The following is a 9,524-nucleotide window of genomic DNA, read 5'->3' as shown; positions in this document are numbered from 1 at the left end:
TTTACCAAGTAAATAAATACATTAAAATAACACAAGTGACACATATGTAAACTATGTTATTAATATTTTATTTCAATTACATCTTTCCTTATTTATGAAATAATGATCGGAGATATTTTTCATTTTCACAATTACTGATGACGGGAGGTTTAGGATTTTTTAATGTAAGAATCGTGGGGATGTAGCTCAGATGGTAGAGCGCTCGCTTCCGATGTGGAAAGTACGGAGATCGATACCTTGCATCTCCAAATGAATCGATCACTAATATATTATTTCTTTTCAATTTTTTCTTATTTACGACATAATGAGCAGGGATAGTTTTTCATATCACTATTATTGATGACGAGACGTTTAGGATTTTGTGACGTGAGAATCGTGGGGATGTAGCTCAAATGGTAGACCGCTTGCTTTGCATGCGAGAGGTACGGGGATAGATACCACGCATCTCCAAAATAAAACTATCTATTATTAAATATATTATTGAAAATTATTTCTTTTCAAATTTTCCTTATTCATGACAGGTTGAGTAGCGATATTTCTTCATTTTCACTATTATTGATGATGAAAAATTTAGGGTTTTGTGATGCAAGAATTGTGGGGATGTAGCTGCACTTAGCATAAGAGAGGTACGACTTAGCATACGAGAGGTACGAGGATCGATACCTCGCATCTCCAAAAGAAACTATTTATTATTAATATTTTATTTCTATTCAATATTTCCTTATTTATGACATAATATGCAGAGATACTTTTTCATTTTCACAATTATTGATGAAGGGACGTTTAGGGTTTTCTGATGTAAGAATCGTAGGGATGTAGTCCAAATGCTAGAGCGTTCATTTCCCATGTGGAAAGTACGGGGATCAATACCTTGCATCTCCAGTTGAATCGATTACTAAATATATTATTTCTTTTCAATTTTTTCTTATTTAGGACATAATGAGCTCGGATAATTTTTCATTTTCACTATTACTGATAACGAGATGTTTAGGACTTTGTGACATAAGAATTGTGGGGATATAGCTTAGATGGTAGAGCACTCGCTTTGCATGCGAGAGGTATGGGGATTGATACCCTGCATCTCTAGATTTTCTTCATTTTCACTATTACTGATGACGGGACATTTAGGGTTTTTTTATATAAGTATTGTGGGAATGTAGCTTAGATGGTAGATTGCTTGCTTAGCATGCAAGAGGTACGGGGATCGGATCGATACCCCATATCTCCAAAAGAAACTATTCGTTATTACTATTTTATTTCTATTCAATTTTTCCTTATTTATGACATAATGAATAGCGTTATTTTTTTATTTTCACTATTATTGATGACGAGATGTTTAGGATTTTGTGACGTAAGAATCTTGAGGATATAGCTTAGATGGTAGAGCGTTTGCATCCCATGTGAGAATTACTGGGATCGATACCATGCATCAACAAAGGAAACGATTACTAAATATATTAGTTCTTTTAATTTTTCCATATTAATGACATAATGAGCGGGGATAGTTTTTCATTTTCAATATCATTGATGACGGGAAGTTTAGAGTTTTTTTTATGTAAAATGTAAAATCGTGGGATTGTAGCATGCGAGAGATACGGGGATCGATACCTCGCATCTCCAAAAGAAACTATTCGTTATTACTATTTTATTTCTATTCAATATTTCCTTATTTATGACATAATGAGTAGCGATATTTTTCATTTTCAGTATTATTCATGACGAGACGTTTAGGGTTTTGTGACGTAAAAATTGTGGAGATGTAGCTTAGATGGTAGAGTGCTCGCTTTGCATGCGAGTTGTACGGGGATTGATAACCCGCATCTCCAAAAGAAAGTATTTAATTTGTTATTATATTTTTTCATTTTCACAATTATCGATCCCCCGCATCACCAATCCAAACTATTTGTTATTAATATTTTGATATTTTTTTTTATTTTCACTATTATTGAAGATGGGACATTTAGGGTTTATGATGTAAAAATCATGGGGATGTGGCTTAGATGGTAGAGCGCTCGCTTTGCATGCGAGAGGTACGGGGATCGATACCCCGCACCTCCAAAAAAAGGACTATCTATTATTAAATATATTATTTCTTTTCAATTTTTTCTACGGGGATCGATACCCCGCATCTCAAAAAGAGAGAAATTATTTTCTTAAGTATGAGTTAATTTAACATGTTATGTATCCGTGGGTACGAGAGAAAAAGAAAAGATACTTATATAAGGAAAGAAAAGATACTTATATAAGGATTATTATATCATTATGGCTATGCCATTTTTATAGATAAAAGAGAGTAATGTCCCACAAGGACATATAGAGAGAGGACTTATTGTAAGTAAAGAAAGCAATCTAGTAGTTATACTGCTACTTGTGAAGAGGGAATTTGATGAATTTCTCAAAATATAAGAGCTTATAGAATGGCGGTAGATGCATATGACGGAACTTCTTCACAATTGCAATATCTAACCAATGAATATTATTGTCATTTATAGCTTCTATCACAATACTATAAAATTTGGGGTCAAGGCCTATATGGGACTGAAAAGACCATTCACCACACGCTTGTAAATTAAATTATATCTATCACCTCTGAAATTTTTCACGGCAAACCTTCCAATAGCTTGCACTTCTTCATCATTGAAATCCTTAATTGGAACTAGATTTTAAGGCAAATCTTCTCCACGACTCACTTTTGAACACTTTTATAGATAGTTTCAACAAACTTACTTTGCTCGTGAATACTTTGGAGTTCAATATTTATAGTTGGAGAACGCTATTCAAATTGATATGGTCGAATCTTACAACAAAGTCTAATTGAGCCTCACTCTATTAGGAGATAGCCTCGAATCAAATTCTTTAGTTTGGGCAATGGTTGCATTGTTTTAGTCAAACAACCGAGACTAGTGTATTACCAATAGTATAGACATTTTGTACGTGTATTTTCTTACATATTAACAATTGTATACAAATAATAATTAAATTTATGAGTAGAAGTTTGGATGGAGTTTTATTAAATAGGTACTTAAATTATATATAAAAATATATAAGATTTTTATTTTTTATTTTTTTTATATACATTTAGGAGAACAAAACAAAGATTCAAGAAGAGGTCATTCCTGCCATGTTTTAATTTTTATTCTTTCTTATTTCTCGAAGATTAAAAAAAAAAAGTTATCCTCTCTCAAATATGGTTCGTTATTTGATTATTTTCTCTTGAGTGAATTTTAAGTGAAACACATCCTCTACACAAGTAATTGCAAGATGCAAGCTTCACACCAAGAGGAATCAAAGTCCCAAGTATCAACGTCCTTAAGTGTCAATTTTTATTCTCCATCTCAACATAAATTAAACTTATTTTCGTGCAGATATCTATTTATAAAAGCAAAATATCTCAGAGTCACAAAAATAAAAATGAGATATAGATACGAGACATAAATATTATACCAAATAGATATGATAACTGTAAGGATTAGATTTGATCGAGTTATTTGGATTAGATTTTATCTAGTTATTTGAATTAGATTTGATTTAGTCATTCTTCAATTGGATGAGAGATTTCTCCCGATTCTTCTGATCTTTCCAGTTTTCTTTTTTTGTTCCTAACATTTTGGTATCAGAGTCATGCCCTAAACTAGTTAAAACTAGAAGCAGCAGTCTTCTACGTGTGTCATAATAAAAGTATGTCGATGGAGAGTCCACTTGTGCAGTCTGCTGAAGGAAGGAGTCAAGGTCGTGGAAGCTTTAGAGGCATAGAAAGGGGACGAGGCAGACAAACCTTCAACAAGGCCATAGTGGAGTGCTATAACTGTCACAAGCTAGGACATTTTCAATGGGAATGTCAAAGCAATACCAGACGAGGCAGACAAACCTTCAACAAGGCCACAGTGGAGTGCTATAACTGTCACAAGCTAGGACATTTTCAATGGGAATGTCAAAGCAAGGAGAAGGAGACAAACTATGCAGAGAGTCAAGAAGAGATGTCGCTGGGGCTTACGTGAATATGAATAAGGCCAATAGAGAAGATATGTGGTTCCTTGACTCGGGATGTAGCAATCATAAGTGTGGGAAGAAGGAATATTTTTCAGATTTTGATGGAAGTTTCAGAGATTCAGTGAAGCTGGGCAACAACTCAAGCATGGTTGTAACTGGAAAGGGTAATGTACTGCTGGAAGTGAATGGAATCATAATGATAATCACAGGAGTGTTCTATGTGCCAGACCTAAGGAACAATTTGTTGAGTATTGGTAAATTGCAAGCAAAGGGTTACCTTTTTGTTTTAAAATGGAACATGCAAGGTGTTTCATCCTGAGAGAGGCTTAATCATGGAGACAAAGATATCTTTGAATCGAATGTTCGTATTGCATGCTATATCTCAGCCTGTAGCAGCCGTTCAAACTCAATTGAAACTTATGGGGAAAAGTGGTTCAAGGTCTTTGTCGTACACTCACCGCTCCAATTCCTATCGCCATAGTCAGAGAAGCAGAAGGGACCCAAGTTCTTCCCCCTATCATTCAACTACCAATTCCAGGAGAAGCAGCCGTTCAAGTTCCCTCAGCCGCCAACGCAGAAGTAGGTCTTTCTCATTATCTCCTTTCCCCAAATCGTCCAGTTCCAGTCCTAGTCGTGCATCCACTGATCGGAATCATTCCATAGAGAAGCTTAAGAAAGAGGAAGAAGAGAAGAAAATGCGTGAAACAGAGTTGAAGAAGTTAGAAGAAGATGAACTAGGAGGATGGAAGAACTAATTAAGAAGAATGTTGAAGAAAGGCTAAACTCTAAAGAGACTAAATTAGAAATACAGAGGCGAATATAGGAAGGTCGCACTAAGTTGTTTGATGATGTTGATGTGCAGCTTGAGAAAGAGAAAGAAGCCGCTCTTACTGCTACAAGACAAAAAGAAGAACAAGCACGAAAAGAGAGAGAAGAGCTAGATAAAATGCTGGAAGAGAATAGAAGAAGGGTAGAAAAAGTACAGCGACGATTAGTTCTGGAGCTGTAGCGGAAGGAAGAAGAACAATATTGTGAGCTTTATTTGATTCAGAGATAAAAAGAGGGGGCAGCTCAGAGAACTAAGCTAGATGATAAGAGTTTGAGTTATGTTTTGCTGGGAGTTAGTGAAGAGTCAAAAGCTTACAGACTCTATAATATAGAAACGGTAGATGAAAATAAGGATATAGAAGCAGCAGATGAAAATAATGATATAGAAGCGGCAGATGAAAATACTGCAGAGGAAAATATTTCATCTGGCTCTTTGGCTGAAGCAAGCTCTCCTAGCTCGAATAAGGCAAGGAATAAGAGACCACCAGTCCGGATGAGAGACTATGAAATAGGAGAAGTTTTTTTTTTGTAAAGAAGATGATGAAGCTCAGCCATGTTTACCCCTACTGAACCTGCAAACTTTGTAAACTTTAGAGAAGTATTGAAGAGTGAGAAATGGAGGCAACCCAGGGATCTGGAGCAATAAACAGAAATGGCACATGGGAATTGATGAAGTTACCTGGTGGAAGTTTGGTATGAGGTCGTAGATATAAACTGATTACTATTCGTGTTCAGTTTAAGGGAGGGATTGTTAGGATTAGATTTGATTGAGTTATTTGGATTAGATTTGATCTAGTTATTTGAATTAGATTTGATTTAGTCATTTTCAATTGGATGAGAGATTTCTCCCCATTCTTCTGATCTTACCGTTTTCTTTTTTTGTTACTAACAGTAACATGTCATTCTTAAAAAACTAGGATACCGATGTGACAATGATACATTAATTAAAAAGAATTATTTCAAAAAATTTATCAATTTTATATTAGAAATAAATTCATATAAATAAGTTTATATATTTGTATACTTAAAAAAAAAAGCTTAATGTATGTTTCACTCTCAAAATATATTCAAAGTCAAGTGTCTGATATGATGGATTATAAATTTGTAATGTATCCATTGTATTAACAAGTGTTCAGTACATGCCCAACACGTGTCAGATTAGTGAAACTAAGTTATTCTCATGCTCTCTTTACACCCATTTAAAGTAGTTTGAAAACTAGCACATCAAATATTATAATTGACTAACTACAACTTCAATTTTGTGCTTTAAGGATTGTTTTGACCCAAGAGAAATAAAATCCTTAATTTAGTACATGGTAGCAAAGATGGACATGAGAATGAGTTATTCTCATAGGGAAAGAGATTTAACCTTAAGTTATATGTCATATCCTCTCTTAACCAATTATTTAGTTTTATTTAGTATGTTTTAGAAAGATACATCCATCAATAGCAAAAAAATAAAATAAAATAAAATAAATAGAATAGATTAAATTAGCCAAAAGTAATGACTAACATAATTAAAAAAAAAAAACATAAAGGATGAATTGATTAAATTGGCTAATTGCTAACATAATTAAAAAAGAAAAATGTAACAAACAGTAAGATTAGGAAAAGAAAAATGTAACAAACAGTAAGATTAGGAACACAAGTAAAAAAAAAAAAAAAAACACAAACAGCCATAAAATCAAGATTTGGAAAGTGTTAAACAGTTTTGATATATATACATTTCAAGACCTTACTCGTGCAATTTTCCCATGAAATCTAACACTAGAGAATCATAAAATTTAGAGAAATGATTGAAATTGATGTCATGTTCATATAGGTTGACTTTAATACAAAAGACAAATCGAACTTTATTAAGGATAAATTGGGGACACCAGTCTAAGCTAATCAGGTAGGTGGCCTTACCATCCGTATGGTTATATTTGATGTTGACTGTGCTCGTGGTTCTGCAAGTGTCATATATATTGATATATGTGAAATGTTTGTGAATCGATATGCTTATGATATGTTATAATATGTGAATTGTATGATAATACTTACGGTACCATGTGTTCAATGGTATATTTGATATAGGATACGAGAAGGATGCACTAAACGTAATGTAACGATAGGAGTAAGACATGTTCATGAAACGTTATGGTTTGGTTACGTATCGAAGTGTTATGGGTATGACAGATCGATAACAACGATATGGTCACGATGGATTCATAAAACAATACGATTAGGTTATGGGTAGAAAGAGATAGGATTATGATAGATTGATAGAACGATAGCGTTAGGATACGTTCCTGTAACGTTAAGACTAAGGTACGTTCAGGTAACGACACAACTATGATATGTCTAAGGACATTAAGGCTATGATAAATTAGGGAAGGATATAATCACAAAGTTTTTACAACATGATATGATTATGATACGACATGTGAAGGACGGATATATATCCAACAAGTGTCTAAGAGGGACGTGAGAATAAATTATTCTCGATCTTTCTTTACATCGGTCAAAGAGTATTTGATAAGCTTTCAAAATGAAGGGTTTTCTCTTTTCTTCTTCCTTATTTCTCCCTTTTCACGTTTTTTTTTTAAATAAAAAAAAGTTTAATGTGAGAATGAAGAAGTTAGAAAGGAGAAAGAAATGAATGTAATAAAACTTTTCCGTCAGTAGGAATGGAAATGGTGAATGGGTCCTTGACGATAGTCGACCGCTATACTCTTGTTTTGGATGTAAGTGATGATTATCAGCAATATGAGTTGTGTCAATACCACACCGTTATCAAGAGGAAGTAAAGTAGAGTAGAATAGATCAAGCGATCCATTTGTTGAGAGTATTGTAAGAGGCACACAATTAAGAATGTTGGATATAACTACTCTTCAACATCTGAGGGATGAGTCTCAAACATCCAACTACAATATCAAAGAAACTTCGGGTGGTAGCGATTGCTTGCATTGGTGTCTCCGTGGTATCCCAGACACATGTAACATGATTTTTCTTGCTCAAATATAGCTTCATTTGTCTTAAAAGTTCACTTTTTAGTAATCCTAGAAGGCTTCTTAATTTGCAGCCTCTGGTGAAAATGATCACTCCGAGGTGGATTTGTTAGTGATGATGCAATTATATAATCAGGGTTTTATATCAATGGTTCCATTTATATCTATAAATGAAATTTGTGGTGTATTTTTTAGAAATTCAACAATAATCATCGGTTATTTGGTTACCATTCTAAAGAAATTCAACTTTCGACCTTTTGTGAATGCTCAAAGCTACTTGCAAAGTACTGTTGATTATGATCCATACTCACCGACTCGAAATTGAGGTTTGTTCATGTTAAAAAATGTGACAAACCAAAAGACAAGATGCTATTTAATATTGTTTGTGATTGTTGTTGTGAATTCTTCATCTTTGAATACATATTTTCGTTGGCTCATGAATTTTTCAAACTTTTAAAAATATTATTTTTTTTAGTTCGGGCCTAATTTCATAATAGGCTATTGAATCACAATATTGCAATATTTTAAGTTACTTTTAAGATTAAAGGTCCATGAATATAGTAATTACGGCAAGTTCTTTTTATGCATCTTATTTTAATCTAGCACATAAATGCTTCCTAATTATTTTATTTATTTTTTTATGAATTAGGTTATGAAGATCATTTGAATTATAAACGCTTTAATTTATACAATATTTAATAACTAATCATTTTAATATTTATACTCAAATATACTAACAAGTACTAGTAACACTAGTCTCAATGACTTAAAGAATACAACTATTATCTCGAACTATAAAGAATTTAATTCCAACCTATTCTAATGGACAAACACTTTATTAGACTCTAGTGTAAGATTTCACTTCATCAATTTAAGTAGCGTTCAACTACAACTATAAATATCAAATTCTTAAGTATTCATGAACAAAATCGGCCTAACAATGTCTCTTGGAACTATTTACCAAAGGTGTTAGAATGAGCCGTGTGGAAGGGTTGCCTTTAGATGCTTTAGTACCAATTAAGGATGTCAATATCCTAGTAGTGCAGAATGCAGGAAGGTTCGTAGTTGAAAAGAATAACGAGAATAGTGGACATCGTTTCATCTACAAGCGTGTGGTGAACGGTCTGGTTGGTATGACTAGAGAACGTCGTCCTCGCAGAATTTATATTATTGTGATAGAAGTTATAAATAACGATGATATTCCTTGGTCTTTTATTACAAAGGTGCAGAACTTTTAAAGAAGTTCTCGAGTTCCTTGTCCCCAAGTAGCAATACAACTACTAAAATGCTATCTCTACTTATAATAAAGCTCTCTCTCTCTCGAAATATATATGTGTGTGTTTGTGGATGTATTACTCTCTTTTATATCCCTCCCTTTCTTATCGCTATATAAAGAATATGAAGATTATAAGTAAAAGATGTACAAGTAATTTGTTACTTTTGATCTTAAAATGCTTATAATTCAATATATCTTTGTAATTCCTTATCTAAAAGGAATCTCAAGATTCAAAAAAAAGGGAAAAATGATAAAAGAGCGATGAGAAATTTGTAGAAAAATAATAATAAAATATTCGGAAAGTGGTAAATTACCAAAATACCCCTAGAAGAATGGATAATTACAGAAATGTCACTCCAATTAGAATCAGAGAATCTACTGTGACCATCCGAACAAAATCTTTCGAACTCAAATTTCAACCGTCGGATGTGCTCAAAAAT

At 33.2% G+C, this 9,524-nt stretch overlaps 1 non-coding gene across 1 annotated transcript; it reads left to right on the top strand.

The window, feature by feature from the left end:
• The first annotated feature begins 1,985 nt into the window (after positions 1 to 1,985).
• TRNAA-UGC (transfer RNA alanine (anticodon UGC)) lies at positions 1,986 to 2,058 on the top strand. Its single transcript has one exon. It is a non-coding gene; the product is annotated as a tRNA-Ala (tRNA).
• Positions 2,059 to 9,524: the final 7,466 nt, after the last annotated feature.

This window comes from Cucurbita pepo, chromosome 10, assembly GCF_057944985.1.
Source record: "Cucurbita pepo subsp. pepo isolate OVF chromosome 10, ASM5794498v1, whole genome shotgun sequence".
Lineage (NCBI taxonomy): Eukaryota > Viridiplantae > Streptophyta > Magnoliopsida > Cucurbitales > Cucurbitaceae > Cucurbita > Cucurbita pepo.
The sequence above is the reverse complement of the archived record's forward strand: the minus strand, read 5'-3'. Positions and strand labels throughout refer to the sequence as shown.